The sequence below is a fragment of the Piliocolobus tephrosceles genome, chromosome 14 (assembly GCF_002776525.5).
Source record: "Piliocolobus tephrosceles isolate RC106 chromosome 14, ASM277652v3, whole genome shotgun sequence".
Taxonomy (NCBI): Eukaryota; Metazoa; Chordata; class Mammalia; order Primates; family Cercopithecidae; genus Piliocolobus; species Piliocolobus tephrosceles.
Genome location: NC_045447.1, coordinates 23048593 through 23060707, shown reverse-complemented (window position 1 = coordinate 23060707; position 12115 = coordinate 23048593). Strand labels below are relative to the sequence as shown.

The 12115-nt window shown below is 36.2% G+C and overlaps 1 long non-coding RNA gene across 1 annotated transcript; it reads right to left on the bottom strand.

Moving 5' to 3' along the window:
• Window positions 1-8523: 8523 nt before the first annotated feature.
• Window positions 8524-9232, bottom strand: LOC111550345. Its single transcript, XR_002734007.1, has 2 exons — window positions 8953-9232; window positions 8524-8856 (listed from the first exon to the last, which is right to left on the bottom strand). It is a non-coding gene; the product is annotated as an uncharacterized LOC111550345 (long non-coding RNA).
• Between the last annotated feature and the right edge of the window lie 2883 nt (window positions 9233-12115).

Below are 12115 nucleotides of genomic sequence, written 5' to 3'. Positions count from 1 at the left end.
CTAATCAGGCCTTCAATAAATTGAGACCAGTTCCCATTTTGGAGGGCATCTTGCTTTAGTCTTATTCAAAAACACCCTGTCAGAAACATTCAGTATAATGTCTGACCAAGTATCTGGGTATCCTGTGGTCCAGTTAAATTAGCACATAAAATTAACTAACACGTCTTTCATCTATCCTATCTATTTAAATTTTGATTCTGCTATTATATATTTAATTTTCAAAAGCTTGTTCTTATTTTCTGAATACCCTTCTTTCATAAGATCCTACCTTTTTGTTTGCTTATTTGAATGCTGTATATTATCTTATTCCTATAAGAACACTACATTTGTTTAGCTTTTGCTTTTTATTTTTAGTTTGTTTTACTGGTCTTTACAAAAATTCTATTTTTTGAGCTTCCATTTTTAGTTTGCTCTGGTTTCTGCCTTTCATGTTAGAGGATTTACTCAAATATCTGCCAATCCTTGAGTATTCATTCATCAATACGATTTAAGGTAGTGAAAAATTAATTTTAATTTCAGGTTGTGTGAGTGGGACTTTCTGACTGGTGGGCCTCATTGAGTGATGCTAAAACAGGGACCTGGCCATATTATTGAGGATTCCTTCAAATGTGAGTATCTGTACAGTTTTAGTCTGGTCAAATTTCTTAGACAGAAACCTTTCACTTTCCTTGACTTTGGGCATATAAACCAGCTTCCATCTCGAAGGAAGTCAAGTTGTAGAAAAGGGAGCTTAGCAGTCTTGCTATTCAGGTTGTAGATTTTTGCTTAACTTTCCTATTTTTATTACATGTCTTATCTAAACCTCAGCTTTGTCCTGGGTACTCCACATCAATGGCATGTTAGTTTCACTTCTCCAAAGAGTAAGATTCCCACATTCTTTTGGCCTGGTTGGGGGAAGAGCAGCACCTGGTATTCTGGCCAGGGGAAGATATGTGTAATTATAAGTTACAGATTTATTTAAAAATTAACTTTAAAAATTAACTTTCAGTGAATCCTCCTCTTTTCAACTGTCTCCTCATTCCTACCTTGTAAGATACCAGGTGACTTTCCTGAGTCTTTGCGAAGTTTTGTGGCATGAGTCATCTTGTTTCTTTTGATCTTCTTCATGCTCCTTCAGTCATTTGGGTTTCTGCTTCCTCCCCACTGATGATGTGGTTTTCATTAATCCATCTGCTTCCCATCTTCCTAAATTTTGTTGACATACCTCATCTGCTTACTTACACCTTCTCTTTTTTTCCACTGGGTACTTCTGGGTTTATACCATGTTTATTCCTTTACAGGCACGATAATGGCATTTCAGAAGATCCAAAGAAAAATGTATGTTTTAAGTACACCATACTTAAATGAAAAACAATAACAAATATTTATTGTTTTCCTGACACATTCCACATACTTTTATATGCATCATAAATAGAGCAAGAAACAAATGGCATATTATCTCTGCCCTCTCAAATCTTTATTGTAGTAGAGGGAAATAATAAATAAAGAAATAAATGTACAAAATAGTTTTTGGTACTCATAAGTATTGTTTTTAAAAGACAAAGCAAGGTAAAGGGTAACTGGGTAATGATGGGAGGGATCTAATAAGACAGGAAATCAAAAAATCTTTCTCTGAAGAGGTGATATTTAAACAAAAACCCGAATTAGTTAAGGATATGAGGCAAGTTAGAAATTGGGGGAAAATATTTCCAAATAAAGGGATCAGCAAAGGCCTCATGGCAAATATAAACTAGACACTCAAAATGGCAAAAAGACAAGTGTGGGTGGGAGGGAATGAGCATGAAGAAACAGACCACAAAACCACAAAGGCGAGGAAAGACCAGATCATTTGGGACCTTCTGGGTCTTGGTAAGAAGGTTGAAATTTGTTCAGAATGAGAAGGAAATGTTAAAATTAATTTTCTTTCTTTTAAAGAAATTTATTTTTGCCATTCTATAAAGACTAAACTCTTGGGAGCTTAGAGGGAAAGCAGAAAGGCCTGCTGAATACTTTTGAACTAATCCAGATGAATGAATTTCATGTCTTGAACCCAGCTGGCAATGGAGGATAAAAGTAATGAGGTGGTATCAATAAGGCATAAATGGTGATGCCACTTATATTGCTGGTAAAAAAAAGACTGAGAGAGAAAAACAGGTTGAGGAATAGATCAACAAAAGTCAAAAGGTTCCTTTCAGTATATACTACTTTTGAGAGATGCCAAGTAGCAGCTTAAGTATCTCAATCTGGAATTTACGGTAGTCAGTAATGACATTTAAAGTTGTGGAACCAGATGAGATTACATAGAACAGGGATCTACAAACTATAACCATCAGTCCAAATATGGCCATTGGTTGTTTTTATTGGACATAAAACATTTGTTTTTGTATATTCTATATGGCAAATTTTGCACTACAATGGCAGAGTTAAGTAGTTGCAACAGAAACCATATTGCCCTAAAGTTTGAAATATTTACTATCTGATCTTTTATGGAAAAAGTTTGCTGACTTTTGACCTAGGGAGTAATCGAAGACAAATAAGAAAGTCAAGGATCAAGTTCTGGAGTTCACAAACATTTAAAGATTGGAAAGATGAAGGTGACCCAGCAAAAGACACTGAGAAGAAACAGCCAGTGAGGAAAGGAAAACCAGGTAGATGTGATATCCCAGGAACCAAGTACATTCTTAGGAAGAGTATTTAACTATGACAGATGTTGCTGAGAAGCAATCCAACATGAGGATGATGGGACTTGACAAGATGAATCTGTGGTGACCTTGACAAGAACAGTTTCTATGGAGTCGCAGCAATGAGGTCTAATTGTTGTGTGTTCAAGAGAAAATGGAAGGTAAGGATGTGAAAACGATTAATATAAAAAAAACTTTTCAGTTTTGCTGTAAACAAGCAGAAAAATTAGATTGTAGCTGAAAGGAGAAAAGGTGTGAAAGGAGAAAAGGTGTGAAAGAAGAAAGCACAGGTTGGTTTGCTAAGAAGGAGACTTTAAGAAAGAAATCAGAGTACAGAAAGGTTGTATTTTCAGAATCAACATCTATGGAAGGGAAGGCAAGATTGGATAAAGAAGCAACCAATGGGTCAAACAAGAAATCACAAGGGAAATTTAAAATTATATTGAGACAAATGTAATGGAAACAGCAAAACAAAACCTATGCGATGTAACAAAAGTAGTTTTAAGAGAGAAGTGCATAGCAATAAATGTCTACATTAAAAAACAAGAAAGAGGGGCCAGGCATGGTGGCTAACACCAGTAATCCCAGCCCTTTGGGAGACATGGGCAGGTGGATAACTTGAGCCCATTAGTTCAAGACCAGCCTGGGCACCATGGTGAAACCTCGTCTCTACAAAAAAATACAAAAATCAGGCCATGGTGATACCTGCCAGCAGTCCCAGCTACTCAAGAGGCTGAGATAGGAGGATTGCTTGAGCCCCAGAAGTGGAGGTTTTCAGTGAGCCAAGATTATGCTATTGCACTCCAGCATGGACAACAGAGTGAGACCCTGTCTCAAAACAAAACTAGAAGGAAGATTCAAAGTAACTAGTCTAACATTACACCTCAAGGGACTGGAAAAGAGGAGCAAACTAAACTCAAAGTTTGCAAAAGAAAAGAAATAGTACAGATCAAAACAGAAATAAATCAAATAGAAAATGGAAATATCATAGAAAAACAAATAAAACTAAGAGTTTTTTTAACAAAAATAAAATCAACAAACTCTTAGCTAGACTAAGTACGGATAAATGAAAAACAATAAATAGTATCAACAATGAAAGTAGAGATATTGCAACAGTTTCCTCAGAAATAAAAAGGATCATAAAGGGCTACTATGAACAATTATATGCAAACAAATTAAATAGCCTAGAGGAAATGGATATATTCCTAGAAAAATACAACCTACCAAGATTGAATCAGGACGAAGCAGAAAGCTTGAGCAGAACAATAACAAATAAAGAGATTAAAGAAGTAACAAAACACCTCTCAACAAAGAAAACCCGAGAAGCAGATGGCTTCATAGCTAAATTCTACCAAACATTCAAAGAAGAATTCATACAAATACTCCCGAAATCTTTCACAAAATAAAACTAAAGGGAGTACTTTCAAACACATTTTATTAGAAAAGTATCACCTTAATACCTACACCAGACATATATCACAATAAAAGAAAATTACAGGCCAATTTCTCTGAGAATCATTGATGCAGAAATCCTCAATAAAATATTAACAAATTCAATGTAACAAAAAGATTATATATCATGATTAAGTGGAATTTATCCTCGGCATGCAAGTTTGGCTTAACATATGCAAATCGATAAATGCGGTACATCATATTAACAGAATGAAAGCTTAAAACCACATAATTATCCCACTTTACACAGAAAAAGCATTCAACAAACTTCAACATTCTCTCTTGATAAAAGTCATCAACAGTTTATGTATAAAAGGAAAGCTTCTCAACATAATAAAGATCATTTATTTAAAAAACTTACAACTAGTGTTATGATCAATGAAGAAAAACTGAAAGGATATTTACTACAATCCTACACAGGGCAAGGATGTTTACTTTTGCCTTTTTCATTCAACATGGTACTGGAAGTACTAGCAAGACTAATCAAACAGGAAGAAAATGAATCAAAAGGCACCCAAATTGGAAAAAGAAGTAAAATTATTTCTGTTTGCAGATGACATTTTATCTGTAGCAAACCCCAGCGTGTACACACACACACACACACAAACATACAAAAACACATACAAACTGTTAGAATTAATAAATGAATTAAGTAAAGTTGCAGAATACAAACTCAACATGCAAAAAATTAGTAGCATTTTTATACATACATAACAACCTAACTGAAAAATACGTCAATAAAACAATCACATTTATGATAGCATATAAATACCTAGGAATAAATGTAACAAGCAAATAAAAGATATGTACAATAAAAACTATAAGACATTGATGCAACAAGTTAAATAAGACACAAATAAATGAAAAGGTATCCTATGCTCATAGATTCAAAGAATCAATATTGTTAAAATGTTCTTGCTATTCAAAGCTACACACAGATTCAATCCCTACAAAAATAGCAATGGCATTTTTCACAGAAATAGGAAAAATAATTCCACAATTTCTTAGGAACTAAAAATATGCCTCAGCAATTCAAAGAAAGCAAAACAAAATTGGAGCATAATACTTACTGACTTAAAATTATTTTATAAAACTATAGTAATTGAAACAGTATGGGTACTGCCATTAATACAGACATATCAACCAGTGAAATAGAATACAGAGCCCAGAAATCAATTTGAACATATAGGGTCAACTAAGTTTTGACAAGGGCACCAAGAGAACACAATTGGGAAAAAATAGTTTCTTTAATAAACGGCACTAGGAAAACTTTATTTCCATATGCAAAAGAGTAAAATTGGATCTTTATACCATATGCAAAAATCAACTCAAAATAGATAAAAGAGTTAACTGTAAGACCTGAGACCATAACATTCCTTGAAGAGAACATGGGAGGAAAGTTCCTTGACACTGGCCTTGGCAATGATATTTGGATACTATACCAAAATCTTAGGCTGTATAACAATAAATAAAAAAATATTACTACATCAAACCAAGAAGCTTCTACATAGTATAGGAAACAATCAAAACATGAAACAGCAGCCCATGGACTGGGAAAAAAAATATGTTTACAAACCGTATCTCTGATAAGGGTTTAGTATCCAAAATGTATAAAGCACTCATACACCTCAACAGTAGAAAAACAAGCAACCCTATTAAAAATTGGGCAAAGGACCTGAATAGAGAAGGCATATAAAATGGCCTATAGGTATATGAAAAGGTGCTCAACATTATTAGTTACTAAGAAAATGCAAATTAAACCCACTATGAGTTATCACCACACATTCCTTAGGATGGCTATTATCAAAAAGTCAAGAAATAGCAAATGTTGGTGTGGAGAAAAGGGAACCCTTTGTACACTGTTGGTGGAGATGTAGATTGGTGTAGCCATCATGGAAACTGTGTGGAGCTTCCAAAAGAAATTGAAAATAGAACTATCATATGACCCAGCAATTCCTTTTCTGGTCATATACCAAAAGGAAAAGAAATAATCACTCCATAAAGATATCTGAACTCTCATGATCATTGCAACATTATTCACAAATAGCCAAGATATGGAAACAACCTAAGTGTACCTTGACAAATGAATGGATAAAAAAAAGTGTGTGTGTGTGTCCTCAATAGTCATTCAATTTTGTCATTCAATTGTATATTGATTATCTGCCTTATATACACACACATACACAATGAAATGTTATTCAGCCTTAAAAGTGAAGACCCCAGTATTTGTCCCAAAATAGATGCATGTGGATGATATTCTGCTAAGTGAAATAAGACAGGCACAAAAAATTCCATAATCTCGTTTACATGTGGAATCTTTAAAGAAGAGTAAAAATATACAGAGATGGAGAATTAAAGAGTTGTCACCAGGAGCTGAGGGTGGGAAGAAAATGGGGAGAAGTAGGTTAGAGGTTACAAAGTGGAAGATATGTAGGATGAACAAGACCAGTGATCTATTGTATAACATGAGAATAATAGTTAATAAAATTGTGCCATATTTGCAGAGAAAAGGAAAGTGTGCAGTTTTCTATACCAATGTAGATCCATGTCAAAAATTAAAAATGAACATTCAGAATGATAATGGCTACTGAACATATTTCTAAATTGGATAAATGTGCAACTATTTTAAGCATATTTTAATTGGTACATCTAGCAAATATTTTTTCACATTCTCATAAAAGGAAGTGGTTTTTTTTTTTTGGTCCAATTTTCCATTTTTATCTCCATGGTATATAAAACACATCTTTTAAAATTGCAATGGAAGAAAACTTTTGGAGGTGATTGATTTCCTTATTACCTTGATTGAAGCGATGGTTTCACAGATATATGCATATATCCAAAGTCACTCTATTTATACATAAATAAGTACAGTTTATTTTATATCCATTATACCTCAGTAAAACTGTTTAATAGTAATGATAACACAAAATCACAGAGAAACAATCTTCTTTGGTAATTTTTTCATATAAATACAGTGATCTTAAAAAAATGATTGAAGAAGTTGGCTGACACAAAATCCAATAAAAATTTCAGTCAACTTCATGGGGAGCTCTGAAGCTGAGATGGCCTTCAGAGACATCCCTGGATGATGGAAGCTTGTCAGACCTTTTGATGCATTCATTGATCAATCAGTGGATGTGGGCTGCTCAAGAAAGAGAACATCTGTGGGCAAGGTGGCCCTGCTCCACTCGGGCAATTCCTGAAGAAGCCTGACAAGCTAGAGCTCTCAGCCAGCAGCATTTCAAGCCGCTAGAAGACTAAATCTTTCATTCCCAAGGATGGAGCTGGGAATGAAGGCAAGATGAAGCTAGAATTCACTTCAAAAGGGGTTTTATAATAGGAAATCTCCTACTCTTTTCTTCCCCCATCACTTCAATGCCTCTCTTGCATTGTCCTTCATAGTCCTGAAAATTTTAAATTTCCCCTTCAGACTCGAAATAAACTGGACTTTGTCTTCTGCCTTATCCAAAAATGATGGAAAATGCTTGCTGTTTTACTATCCTGGCTTGGCTTGCTTTCTTCTAAAGAACGTTAATATGATTATTAGCTTTTTCTTAAGGAATTACGGATTATTGTTTTGATCCAGAGGTGCTTCTCAAAAACTGTTGTTTCTCCTCCATATAAAATTTAACATAAGGGAGAATAAGTGTAATGCGAATTCAAGGGCTCGTAGCTTTGGCCTTTGAAAATAGAGCTGATTTAGAAACTAGATTAGATAGGGAGTAATTTTTATACTGCTTCATGTCTCTTCTTAAATTGTGTCTATCATGTTCCTTTCATCTAATAAATGTTTCTTATTTTTAGTCTCTTTAACATCAATTTGGAGTCACAGTGGAAATAAATTCACCAGACCTCTAATCCAACCATCTCCCCAGTACAAAGACACCTTGTGTAAATGATTTGGCTAGGTGTTATCCATCTCTGTTTGCATGAATTGAGGAGTGGGGACCTCAGCAAATGTTCAGTATTGAGTAAAAATGATTCTCCCTATAATTTCTATCCCTTTGTTCTAGTTCCACATTTAGATTGAATGAACATCAGGGACATATTTAGCCACCAGAAGAGGAGTATTAGAGGTAGGTAGGCAGGGAAAGAGGATTGAAAGTTACCTAGAAGTCTGGAAGGCTCTAATGCAGAAGAGAAATTAACACTAGTAGTTAAGATGAAGTCGTACTGGAGTAGTTGGACCCTTTATGCAGCATGACTGCTATCCTCGTAGGAAAAGGGAGATTTGGACTCAGAGTGAAGGCCATGTGAAGACAGAGCCAGACACTGGGGTGATGCTACTGCCAGCCAATGATCACTTGGGACCACCAGAAGCTGCAAGTGGCAAGAAAGAATCCTTCCCTGGGGCCCTTCAGGGGGTACAATCCTGCCAATACCTTGATTTCAGACTTCCAGTCACCAGAACTGTGATACAATAAATGTCTATTGTTTTAAACCACCTAGTTTGTGGTACCTTATTATGGCAGCTCTGGAAAATTAATCCCCTCAGGCCTCTGTTTTGAGCTTCAGTGTCACATTTCCAACTGCTCTACAACATTTTTCTTTGACAGCATCGTAGGCAGATACTATTTAAATAGCCAGTGCTGATTTTGCAAGCTTGCCTGCTCTCCCTTCCATGATCATCTTCCAGTGCTTCCTCTTCTCTGTGCATTACGCCAATATCCACACAGTAACTCACACTTGAAAGATTTCCACTTTTCAAATATGTATTGTGTGGCTGCAGGCACTGGGAGAGGTACTAGGGACAAAGAAGAAGAGAACAATTAAAGTAACTATCACTGTGCTAGTGCTTACTATAAACATGACATCCTTCTAAAGGCTTTGAATATGTTACCTAATGTATTCCTTGAAGCAACTCCATGAAGTAGGACTAGTCGTATCTCCATTTGACAGATCAGCAGATGAAGACACAGAGAAGTCGATTAGCTTTTCTTGGATCACACAGTTGGCCAGCAGCAGAACCAAGATTTGAACCCAAGCAATCTGGCCCCGTGGTTGTGTACTTAATGACAGAGATTTTCATTTTCTTGGGAGAGAACAGCTCCTGCTTCAAGGATTATACATCCTTGTAGAGGAGCTAAACTATTAAAGTACTTTATAAGTGAGTGAATATAATGTTATAAACTGTGATACGTGATGGGAAGGGTAATTAAACAGCATTAGAGGAAAGGCAAGAGGATCAATTTCCCTGGAGAAGAGATGCTCAAGTTGAGACCTGATGAAGGAGCAACATTTCTCCAGGTTAAAAGAGAGGATAAGGGAATTGTTAGGCAAAGGGAACAGCATATACAAGGCCTTGTGATGGAATCAGACCAGACATTTCTCCCTTCCTCATATCCCAAGTCCAACTGATTGCTGAGTGTTATTTAATTTGTTTTCTAAATATTTGTCACTTCCCTACAAGTCCACAGTCACTTCTAGACTACTATAATAACCTTCTACCTGCTCTCTGTGCATCTACATTTGACTCTCCAATCAGAATGCCATACAGCAGCAATGTTTATAATCTACATGCAAGTTGTATTGGGTCTCTCTTCTGTTGAAAACTCTTCAGTAGGTTCCCCCTTCCATTCAGCATGGAATCCTAACCATGTGTCATGATGCTGTGGACATCTGAGATTTCAAGCTTCTAGTGTCTTTTCCTTAGCTCTGATAATAGCAATATATATCCCCTGACTTTGCCTTTGGAGAACGGTTCTTTACCAAATACTTCAGGAAATCATGGTGGCTCTCTCGGTTGTGGGATTTTCTCTCCAGACTGCAAGGGCAAGCCCGTGACCAAGAACTGTTTATTGCACAGTATCTCATGCTGCTCTGCTTGATGTTGATGCTGAAGATCAAGTTTAGGCCAGAAGCAAGATGCAGAGGTTTATATGTACTCAGTAGAGGAAAGTTCTCTTCTTCCATTGGAATATATAGCTAGGAAGTTGTATGGGGCCATATGTAGCCAAAATCCCTCAACCTCTAACACCTAGAAAGAGTCCATCTGTAGGATGAGAGAATGTAGCTGAAATAAAGATAAAAACACATATGAGAGTTGAGAGTCTAAGCAGCATGATCTGAGTTCCTGGATCTGATTATTTCCAAGGCAAGTGTTACTCTTACTTTTTTTTTCAATATGAGCAAATACATTCCTTGCTACCACCCCCCCCTCCCTCCCCCCCCCCCCCAAAACACACACCCTTTTCCCATGCATACTTTCTTATTCTCATGAAAGTTAGGTTATTTTTTTCAGTAACTTGCAACAAGCTGGCCATGATTATAAAGGCATGGCTTTCAGCACCCTATCTGATCTGTTTTGGGTCTATTTCACTCTGTTGCATCCAAATTTGGCAGCCTTTCCTTGTCCCTTCTGTCCCTTCACCTTCTTCAGGGGCTTCACAGATTCGTGTGTTTATCCTGGAAACCTGTCTCCAATACTCCTCTCATCCCTTTCTAACTAACTCCTGTATAGAAAACCTTCAAGTCCTCAGTTGGTCTTCTCTCACTCAATAGGTAAGGTAAGCTTGGTCAGTGCATTCATAGCTTTACTTACCACACAAATAAATATTTGTGTAGTTAATTGTTAAATTTATGTCTCTTCCACCAGAATGTATAAATTCCACACAGGCACAGACCTGACATCTTATTTAAAATTGAATCAGAAAAGACAAACTAGATAAATTGAAGTTAAACAAAACTAAAAGCTTTCATGCATCAAAAGACAATATCAACAGTTAAAAGCAATCATAGAAAGAGAGAAAATATTTGCAAATCACACACCTGATAAGGGATTAGTGTCTAGAATATATAAAGAACTCCTACAACTCAACAACAATCAAAAAAGAAGCTGGTTTTAAAAAAATGGACAAAATGTCAATAATACACTGGACAAAAAAGTGTGATACCTATACACCATAGAACACTATGCAGTCATAAAAAGTAACAAGATTATGTCCTTTGCAGGGACATGGATGGAGCTGGAAGCCATTATCTTCAGCAAACCAATGTAGGAATGGGAAACCAAATGCTGTATGTTCTCACTCAAAAGTGGGAACTGAACAAAGAGAACACACGGACACAAGGAGGGGAACAACACACAGTGGGACCTATCGCTGGGGTGGAGAGGTGAGGGAAGGAAGAGCATCAGGATAAAGAGCTAATGCATGTGGGGCTTAATACCTAAGTGATGGGTTGATAGGTGCAGCAAACCACCATGGCACATGTTTACCTACGTAAGAAACCTACACATCCTGTACATGTGTCCTAGAATGTAAAACAAACTATGATTTAAAAAAAAAAAAAAACTTTCCAAAAAAAATGGGCAAAAGACTTGAATAGACATTTCTCTAAAGAAGGTATACAAATGGCCAATAAGCACATGGAAAAGCCCTCAACATCTCTAATTCTTAGGGAAATGCAAGAAAAAAAATCACGATAAAACACCACTTCACACCTCTTCTGAAGGTTACTATTTTTTTTAAAAAAAAAAAAGCAGCAAATAAGTGTTGGTGAGGAAGTTGATGTATTGGAAGTCTCACACGTTGTTGGTGAGAATGTGAAATGATAAAGCTGCCGTGAAAAGCAATATGGCAGTTTCTCAAAAATTTGAAAATAGAATTACCTTTTGATCCAGCAGTTCTACTCCTGGGTATGTATCGAAAAGAGCTAAAGCAGACACTGAAGAAGACGTCTGTACGCCCATGTCCACAGCAGCATTATTCAAAAGAGCCAGAATGTGAAAGAAAACCAAATGTCCATCAGTGGATCAATGAATAAGCAAAATGTAGTATGTAAATATGATGGAATATTACTCATCCATAAAAAGGAAAGAACTTTTGACACATACCACCACATGGATGAACCTTGAACTAAGTGAAATAAGCCATACTCGAAAGAACAAATATTGTAGTATTTCATTTATATGAGGTACCTAGGAGCAGTGAAATTCATAGAGACAGAAAGAATAATGTTATTTGCTAGGGACTGGGAGTAGGGAGGATGGGGAGTTATACTTA